Raw genomic sequence first — 10,000 nt, 5'->3', positions numbered from 1 at the left:
GGGTGGAAAAGGCGGCGGTGGTGGTGAGGGTGGAGCTTTACGCTCAGGAGGGGAGACTTTCTTTCAGAGGTGCCAATTAATCTGCAGCAGAAAGTCATCCCCCCCGACCGGGATTCGAAGCCCGGTCCTGACCACGAGACCACCGGGGAGAGTTGCCTCAAGTCCCTGAGGGACCTGGACACGAGGCCGAATACACACGCACGCCTGCTGCACTGGCAGCAGCGACCAACAGGGGGCTGACCGGCTGATCCTTCCCTTTCACAGGCAGGCTTTTGGCCCTCGCTGAAACGACAAAGGTGTTCAGAAGGAAGTCCTGGGGGGAAGGCATGGAGGGACGGACACAGGGAAGTCCGCACAAAACAGGTCCCCTGGAACCTCTGACCCAGAAAAACGGGTTCCTGGTGAAAGCAGTCCTGCCATTGACATGACAATGGACAGGGCCCGGCAGCTTGAGACACATCTTTCTTTCAATAAGCAAGTTCTTTTTAAAAAAGTTTCCTTCCACAGCAGCTCTGAGTGAGAGAGAGAGAGAGAGAGAGAGAGAGAGACACTGACTCACTGACTGATACTGACACCGACACACACACACACACACACACACACACACACACACATATTATTTATTATTATTTTTAATTGATTTTTAGAACAGGGAGATGGAATAGGGGCTTGCTCCGTCCACTCCACGCATCGACCCAGTATTGCAGTGTCTCTGGGAACGGTGCAGCTCCCCGTGGGGAGATATTCAAAAGGAAAAACAGCTCTTTCCCAGTGTCTCTGTGTGTGTGTGTGTGTGTGTGTGTGTGTGTATTATTACTGAGAATAAAGCTGATATCTCTCTCTCTCTCTCTCTCCCTCTCTCTCTCTCACTCAGAGCTGCTGTGGAAGGAAACCTTTTTAAAAAGAACTTTCTCAGCTCAGTGGTATTTTTTTCTTCTCCAAGGCTGAGTGCCGCTCGCACGTAGCGATATAATTCAAAGTGCAAAATAACTTGGCGTCGTTGACTTGAAACAAGCAGGGTCTGCTTCCAAATGAAAGCTGCGCTCCCGAACTGGACTGACTGTCTGTCTGTCTGTCTGTCAAGGGGAGGAAAAGGCGGTGGTGGTGGTGGTGAGGGTGGAGCTTTACGCTCAGGAGGGGAGACTTTCTTTCAGAGGTGCCAATTAATCTGCAGCAGAAAGTCATCCCCCCCCAACCGGGAGTCGAAGCCCGGTCCTGACCACGAGACCACCGGGGAGAGTTGCCTCAAGTCCCTGAGGGACCTGGACACGAGGCCGAGGACACACGCACGCCTGCTGCACTGGCAGCAGCGACCAGCAGGGGTCCGACCGGCTGATCCTTCCCTTTCACAGGCAGGCTTTTGGCCCTCGCTCAAACGACAAAGGTGTTCAGAAGGAAGTCCTGGGGGGAAGGCATGGAGGGACGGACACAGGGAAGTCCGCACAAAACAGTTCCCCTGGAACCTCTGACCCAGAAAACCGGGTTCCTGGTGAAAGCAGTCCTGCCCCGCTCTGCCATTAACATGACAACGGACAGGGCCCGGACCAGGCGCAGCGGACGGTAGCGAGCAGTCGGAGGGTGAAAATCCGCCAGTGGGTGAAATGGAGAGCCGTGCGGTGAGAGGAGGCGGAAAGCGGTTCGCAGACTTTCGCTGTACCTCCGGCGGGCAGCGCCGCACCTCCGACCGCTCGCTACCGTCCGCTGCGCCTGGTCCGGCCGCACGCGACCAGCCGTACCCGGAGGAAATCGGCCTCGGCCTTCCCGAGATATCAGTCTCCAGGTGGGACAGAAAAACCGGGGGCCCCCGGCTCGCTTTCAGCGGCCCGCTAGTCGACTTCCCGGCGTGCGAACGCGATCCTTCCGGTACCCTTCGGTGCCCCTTGCCCGACTCTAGCTCCGGTGGTAAAGCGGAGTCGGTCGGTCTGACGGCCGCCGAGTTAGCAGGCGGAAAGCGGTTTGCAGCCTTTCGCTGTACCTCCGGCGGGCAGCGCCGCACCTCCGAGCGCCCGGTACCGTCCGCTGCGCCTCGTCCTGCCGCACGCGACGAGCCGTCCCCGGAGGAAATCGGCCTCGGCCCTCCTGAGATATCAGCCTCCATACGGGCGTCACAAATCAGTGGACATGGTCAGCTGCAAAGCAGTGTCATTACAACCTTTCATAAACGACAGGGCAGCACCGCACTGCACTGCACCGCACTGCACCCCACACTACATCACACTTGCCTGCCTGCCTGCCTGCCGGCCTGCCGCTGCCTACTCTCACCAGCGGACCAAAGTGAGGATAACACCCCGAAGCAAGCATCTCCCTTGCCGCCCACCAGCCCACACCAATCCCCTTGCCTGCCTCCCACAAATTCCACCAGCGAGGCAAAGTGAAAATCAACCCCCAAAAAACGCACTCCACACCGGCCATCGCCCGCTATACACCCCCCCCCCCCCCGGGGCGAATATTAAGCCCGAGAACACCGACTGTAACCAACCGCAGTGAAAAGTTGAAGTGGCAACTCATTAACCAGATTTACACTTGGCAACTCATAAACCAAATGAACAAAAAATCTGGTTAATGAGTTGCCCAAAATAAATCTGGTTAATGAGTTGCCACTTCAACTTTTCACTGCGGTTGGTTACAGTCGGTGTTCTCGGGCTTAATATTCACCCCGGGGGGGGGGGGGGTGGGTGATTCTGGGGGTAGTGTCCGGGAGGGTGAGCCTTTTATTCGGCAGGAGGCGTGTGGGGAAATCATCAACCTGTCAGACGATGAGTTGTCACAAACGCCATTGCTTAATGAAAGCTGCGCTCCCGAACTGGACTGACTGTCTGACTGTCTGTCTGTCCGTTTGTCAAGGGGAGGAAAAGGCGGTGGTGGTGGTGGTGAGGGTGGAGCTTTACGCTCAGGAGGGGAGACTTTCCTTCATGCCAATTAATCTGCAGCAGAAAGTCATCCCCCCCCGACTGGGATTCGAAGCCCGGTCCTGACCACGAGACCACCGGGGAGAGCTGCCTCAAGTCCCTGAGGGACCTGGACACGAGGCCGAGGACACACGCACGCCTGCTGCACTGGCAGCAGCGACCAGCAGGGGGCTGACCGGCTGATCCTTCCCTTTCACAGGCAGGCTTTTGGCCCTCGCTCAAACGACAAAGGTGTTCAGAAGGAAGTCCTGGGGGGGAGGGAGGGAGGCAGGGAAATCAGCACAAAGCAGGTCCCCTGGAATCTCACACCTGCGTCCCAGAAAACAGGTCTCCTGGTCAAAGCAGTCCTGCCCCGTCCTGCCATTAACGTGACAATGGACAGGGCCCCGGCAGCTTGAGACACATCTTTTTTTCAATATGCAAGTTCTTTTTAAAAAGGTTTCCTTCCACAGCAGCTCTGAGTAAGAGTGAGAGAGAGAGAGAGAGAGAGAGAGACACTGACTGACACTGACACTGACACTGACACTGACACTGACACTGACACACACACACACACACACACACACACACCGTCTCCCATCCGATTGGTGGACTATGGGATTGAAAATCGAACTTTGAGTTTCAATGCAGGGGGGAGAGCGCGAACGCAGCCCCTCCCAACTACCACACGCGCGTTGTTGTTGTTGTAATATAGAACTGCAAGTTGCCGTTGTCGTGGTCGTTTCGAATCAGCACAAAGTAGGTGCCTCCCTGGAATGTCACACCTGCGTCCCAGAAAACAGGTCTCCCGGTCAAAGCAGTCCCGCCCCCGCCCTGGGATTAACATGACAACGGACAGGGCCCAGTCAGGGAGCAGCTTGAGAGACACCTTTCAATAGGCACTTCTGAAACATTAACGCCTTGTTTCTTCCGACAGTTTAACCAGCGATTAACATGACAACGGACAGGGCCCAGTCAGGGAGCAGCTTGAGAGACGTCTTTCAATAGGCGCTTCTGAAACATTAACGCCTTGTTTCTTTCGACAGTTTAACCAGCCTTTAACACGCCTTGTGTTTTTATTTCCCATTTCCAGCCAGCCAGCCAGCCAGCCAGCCAGCCCAGCCGAGCCGAGCCAGCATCTGCAGTATTTTTTTTGATTGGTCTTGCCTGCCGTGGAATGAATGTTTCAACACGAGCTGCTGATTGTCAGCACCTCACCTCTTTCTCAATTGGCCGTTGCAATCTCACTCGCTCGCTCATTGTGAGACACGTCACGTCACTAGTTTTACTCAAAGAGGTTTCCTTCCACGGCAGTTCGTTAGTGACTGAGACTGACTGACGGAGGTCCGTTGAGACACAACCCTCTCCCATCTGATCGGTGGCCTACTGGCAAATTTACCAATCTGTCAAGCAATCCTGGCAAGAAAGGAAAAAACGGCAACTTCTTTAAACTCATCCACTGTTGCAATTAGAAACGGTGGCAAAAAATGTGGCCAGAGTGGGAGAGAACGGCAGTGCTTCGAGACTGCTTTCAACACCGGCAGCCAGAGAACAAAGAGGGAGGGCAAACAGGACCCGAGATCAATTCGCATCGAGCGCGGTATCGCTTCTCGGCCTTTTGGCTAAGATCGAGCGTGTTCCTTTTCGGGCTTATTTGGATCTGAGCGGACTGGAACGCTGGCCGCGACCTCGTGCGCTCGCAAAGTGCGGACTTTGCTGTGATTGGTCGTTTGTGTGCTGGCTCCGCCCCTAAATTTGCATAAGGACCAAATCAACACTGCAATGGCAGGGAAGGGTTCCTGGTGAAAGCAGTCCTGCCACTGACATGACAATGGACAGGGCCCGGCAGCTTGAGACACATCTTTCTTTCAATAAGCAAGTTCTTTTTAAAAAAGTTTCCTTCCACAGCAGCTCTGAGTGTGAGAGAGAGAGAGAGAGAGAGAGACACTGACTGACTGACTGACTGATACTGACACCGACACACACACACACATATTATTTATTATTATTTTAAACGACAAAGGTGTTCAGAAGGAAGTCCTGGGGGGAAGGCAGGCAGGGAGGGACGGACACAGGGAAGTCCGCACAAAACAGGTCCCCTGGAACCTCTGACCCAGAAAACCGGGTTCCTGGTGAAAGCAGTCCTGCCATTGACATGACAATGGACAGGGCCCGGCAGCTTGAGACACATCTTTCTTTCAATAAGCAAGTTCTTTTTAAAAAAGTTTCCTTCCACAGCAGCTCTGAGTGAGAGAGAGAGAGAGAGAGAGAGAGACACTGGCTCACTGACTGATACTGACACCGACACACACACACACACACACACATATTATTTATTATTATTTTTAATTGATTTTTAGAACAGGGAGATGGACTAGGGGCTTGCTCCGTCCACTCCACGCATCGACCCAGTATTGCAGTGTTTCTGGGAACGGTGCAGCTCCCCGTGGGGAGATATTCAAAAGGAAAAACAGCTCTTTCCCAGTGTCTCTGTGTGTGTGTGTGTGTGTGTGTGTATTATTACTGAGAATAAAGCTGATATCTCTCTCTCTCTCTCTCTCTCTCTCACTCAGAGCTGCTGTGGAAGGAAACCGTTTTAAAAAGACCTTTCTCAGCTCAGTGGTATTTTTTTCTTCTCCAAGGCTGAGTGCCGCTCGCACGTAGCGATATAATTCAAAGTGCAAAATAACTTGGCGTCGTTGACTTTAAACAAGCAGGGTCTGCTTCCAAATGAAAGCTGCGCTCCCGAACTGGACTGACTGTCTGTCTGTCTGTCTGTCTGTTTGTCAAGGGGTGGAAAAGGCGGCGGTGGTGGTTAAGGGTGGAGCTTTACGCTCAGGAGGGGAGACTTTCTTTCAGAGGTGCCAATTAATCTGCAGCAGAAAGCCATCCCCCCCGACCGGGATTCGAAGCCCGGTCCTGACCACGAGACCACCGGGGAGAGTTGCCTCAAGTCCCTGAGGGACCTGGACACGAGGCCGAATACACACGCACGCCTGCTGCACTGGCAGCAGCGACCAACAGGGGGCTGACCGGCTGATCCTTCCCTTTCACAGGCAGGCTTTTGGCCCTCGCTGAAACGACAAAGGTGTTCAGAAGGAAGTCCTGGGGGGAAGGCAGGCAGGGAGGGACGGACACAGGGAAGTCCGCACAAAACAGGTCCCCTGGAACCTCTGACCCAGAAAACCGGGTTCCTGGTGAAAGCAGTCCTGCCATTGACATGACAATGGACAGGGCCCGGCAGCTTGAGACACATCTTTCTTTCAATAAGCAAGTTCTTTTTAAAAAAGTTTCCTTCCACAGCAGCTCTGAGTGAGAGAGAGAGAGAGAGAGACACTGACTCACTGACTGATACTGACACCGACACACACACACACACACACACACACACACATATTATTTATTATTATTTTAAACGACAAAGCTGTTCAGAAGGAAGTCCTGGGGGGAAGGCAGGCAGGGAGGGACGGACACAGGGAAGTCCGCACAAAACAGGTCCTTTGGAACCTCTGACCCACAAAACCGGGTTCCTGGTGAAAGCAGTCCTGCCATTGACATGACAATGGACAGGGCCCGGCAGCTTGAGACACATCTTTCTTTCAATATGCAAGTTCTTTTTAAAAAAGTTTCCTTCCACAGCAGCTCTGAGTGTGAGGGAGAGAGAGAGAGAGACACTGACTGACTGACTGATACTGACACCGACACACACACACACACACACACATATTATTTATTATTATTTTAAATTGATTTTTGGAACAGGGAGATGGACTAGGGGCTTGCTCTGTCCACTCCACGCATCGACCCAGTATTGCAGTGTTTCTGGGAACGGTGCAGCTCCCTGTGGGGAGATATTCAAAAGGAAAAACAGCTCTTTCCCAGTGTCTCTGTGTGTGTGTGTGTGTGTGTGTGTGTGTATTATTACTGAGAATAAAGCTGATATCTCTCTCTCTCTCTCTCTCTCTCTCACTCAGAGCTGCTGTGGAAGGAAACCGTTTTAAAAAGACCTTTCTCAGCTCAGTGGTATTTTTTTCTTCTCCAAGGCTGAGTGCCGCTCGCACGTAGCGATATAATTCAAAGTGCAAAATAACTTGGCGTCGTTGACTTGAAACAAGCAGGGTCTGCTTCCAAATGAAAGCTGCGCTCCCGAACTGGACTGACTGTCTGTCTGTCTGTCTGTCTGTTTGTCAAGGGGTGGAAAAGGCGGCGGTGGTGGTGAGGGTGGAGCTTTACGCTCAGGAGGGGAGACTTTCTTTCAGAGGTGCCAATTAATCTGCAGCAGAAAGTCATCCCCCCCGACCGGGATTCGAAGCCCGGTCCTGACCACGAGACCACCGGGGAGAGTTGCCTCAAGTCCCTGAGGGACCTGGACACGAGGCCGAATACACACGCACGCCTGCTGCACTGGCAGCAGCGACCAACAGGGGGCTGACCGGCTGATCCTTCCCTTTCACAGGCAGGCTTTTGGCCCTCGCTGAAACGACAAAGGTGTTCAGAAGGAAGTCCTGGGGGGAAGGCATGGAGGGACGGACACAGGGAAGTCCGCACAAAACAGGTCCCCTGGAACCTCTGACCCAGAAAAACGGGTTCCTGGTGAAAGCAGTCCTGCCATTGACATGACAATGGACAGGGCCCGGCAGCTTGAGACACATCTTTCTTTCAATAAGCAAGTTCTTTTTAAAAAAGTTTCCTTCCACAGCAGCTCTGAGTGAGAGAGAGAGAGAGAGAGAGAGAGAGAGACACTGACTCACTGACTGATACTGACACCGACACACACACACACACACACACACACACACACACACATATTATTTATTATTATTTTTAATTGATTTTTAGAACAGGGAGATGGAATAGGGGCTTGCTCCGTCCACTCCACGCATCGACCCAGTATTGCAGTGTCTCTGGGAACGGTGCAGCTCCCCGTGGGGAGATATTCAAAAGGAAAAACAGCTCTTTCCCAGTGTCTCTGTGTGTGTGTGTGTGTGTGTGTGTGTGTGTATTATTACTGAGAATAAAGCTGATATCTCTCTCTCTCTCTCTCTCCCTCTCTCTCTCTCACTCAGAGCTGCTGTGGAAGGAAACCTTTTTAAAAAGAACTTTCTCAGCTCAGTGGTATTTTTTTCTTCTCCAAGGCTGAGTGCCGCTCGCACGTAGCGATATAATTCAAAGTGCAAAATAACTTGGCGTCGTTGACTTGAAACAAGCAGGGTCTGCTTCCAAATGAAAGCTGCGCTCCCGAACTGGACTGACTGTCTGTCTGTCTGTCTGTCAAGGGGAGGAAAAGGCGGTGGTGGTGGTGGTGAGGGTGGAGCTTTACGCTCAGGAGGGGAGACTTTCTTTCAGAGGTGCCAATTAATCTGCAGCAGAAAGTCATCCCCCCCCAACCGGGAGTCGAAGCCCGGTCCTGACCACGAGACCACCGGGGAGAGTTGCCTCAAGTCCCTGAGGGACCTGGACACGAGGCCGAGGACACACGCACGCCTGCTGCACTGGCAGCAGCGACCAGCAGGGGTCCGACCGGCTGATCCTTCCCTTTCACAGGCAGGCTTTTGGCCCTCGCTCAAACGACAAAGGTGTTCAGAAGGAAGTCCTGGGGGGAAGGCATGGAGGGACGGACACAGGGAAGTCCGCACAAAACAGTTCCCCTGGAACCTCTGACCCAGAAAACCGGGTTCCTGGTGAAAGCAGTCCTGCCCCGCTCTGCCATTAACATGACAACGGACAGGGCCCGGACCAGGCGCAGCGGACGGTAGCGAGCAGTCGGAGGGTGAAAATCCGCCAGTGGGTGAAATGGAGAGCCGTGCGGTGAGAGGAGGCGGAAAGCGGTTCGCAGACTTTCGCTGTACCTCCGGCGGGCAGCGCCGCACCTCCGACCGCTCGCTACCGTCCGCTGCGCCTGGTCCGGCCGCACGCGACCAGCCGTACCCGGAGGAAATCGGCCTCGGCCTTCCCGAGATATCAGTCTCCAGGTGGGACAGAAAAACCGGGGGCCCCCGGCTCGCTTTCAGCGGCCCGCTAGTCGACTTCCCGGCGTGCGAACGCGATCCTTCCGGTACCCTTCGGTGCCCCTTGCCCGACTCTAGCTCCGGTGGTAAAGCGGAGTCGGTCGGTCTGACGGCCGCCGAGTTAGCAGGCGGAAAGCGGTTTGCAGCCTTTCGCTGTACCTCCGGCGGGCAGCGCCGCACCTCCGAGCGCCCGGTACCGTCCGCTGCGCCTCGTCCTGCCGCACGCGACGAGCCGTCCCCGGAGGAAATCGGCCTCGGCCCTCCTGAGATATCAGCCTCCATACGGGCGTCACAAATCAGTGGACATGGTCAGCTGCAAAGCAGTGTCATTACAACCTTTCATAAACGACAGGGCAGCACCGCACTGCACTGCACCGCACTGCACCCCACACTACATCACACTTGCCTGCCTGCCTGCCTGCCGGCCTGCCGCTGCCTACTCTCACCAGCGGACCAAAGTGAGGATAACACCCCGAAGCAAGCATCTCCCTTGCCGCCCACCAGCCCACACCAATCCCCTTGCCTGCCTCCCACAAATTCCACCAGCGAGGCAAAGTGAAAATCAACCCCCAAAAAACGCACTCCACACCGGCCATCGCCCGCTATACACCCCCCCCCCCCCGGGGCGAATATTAAGCCCGAGAACACCGACTGTAACCAACCGCAGTGAAAAGTTGAAGTGGCAACTCATTAACCAGATTTACACTTGGCAACTCATAAACCAAATGAACAAAAAATCTGGTTAATGAGTTGCCCAAAATAAATCTGGTTAATGAGTTGCCACTTCAACTTTTCACTGCGGTTGGTTACAGTCGGTGTTCTCGGGCTTAATATTCACCCCGGGGGGGGGGGGGGTGGGTGATTCTGGGGGTAGTGTCCGGGAGGGTGAGCCTTTTATTCGGCAGGAGGCGTGTGGGGAAATCATCAACCTGTCAGACGATGAGTTGTCACAAACGCCATTGCTTAATGAAAGCTGCGCTCCCGAACTGGACTGACTGTCTGACTGTCTGTCTGTCCGTTTGTCAAGGGGAGGAAAAGGCGGTGGTGGTGGTGGTGAGGGTGGAGCTTTACGCTCAGGAGGGGAGACTTTCCTTCATGCCAATT

General features: G+C 54.1%; 4 pseudogenes; all 4 read left to right on the top strand.

Moving 5' to 3' along the window:
- The first annotated feature begins 615 nt into the window (after nt 1–615).
- On the top strand, nt 616–732 carry LOC137313188 (U2 spliceosomal RNA; annotated as a pseudogene).
- Nucleotides 733–5,216: 4,484 nt separating this feature from the next.
- On the top strand, nt 5,217–5,333 carry LOC137313142 (U2 spliceosomal RNA; annotated as a pseudogene).
- Nucleotides 5,334–6,613: 1,280 nt separating this feature from the next.
- On the top strand, nt 6,614–6,730 carry LOC137313166 (U2 spliceosomal RNA; annotated as a pseudogene).
- Nucleotides 6,731–7,695: 965 nt separating this feature from the next.
- LOC137313187 (U2 spliceosomal RNA) lies at nt 7,696–7,812 on the top strand (annotated as a pseudogene).
- The last annotated feature ends 2,188 nt before the right edge of the window (nt 7,813–10,000 follow it).

The sequence above is a fragment of the Heptranchias perlo genome, unplaced genomic scaffold (assembly GCF_035084215.1).
Source record: "Heptranchias perlo isolate sHepPer1 unplaced genomic scaffold, sHepPer1.hap1 HAP1_SCAFFOLD_442, whole genome shotgun sequence".
NCBI classification, from domain to species: Eukaryota; Metazoa; Chordata; class Chondrichthyes; order Hexanchiformes; family Hexanchidae; genus Heptranchias; species Heptranchias perlo.
Note: the sequence above shows the minus strand (reverse complement) of the source record. Positions and strands in the feature narration are given on the sequence as shown.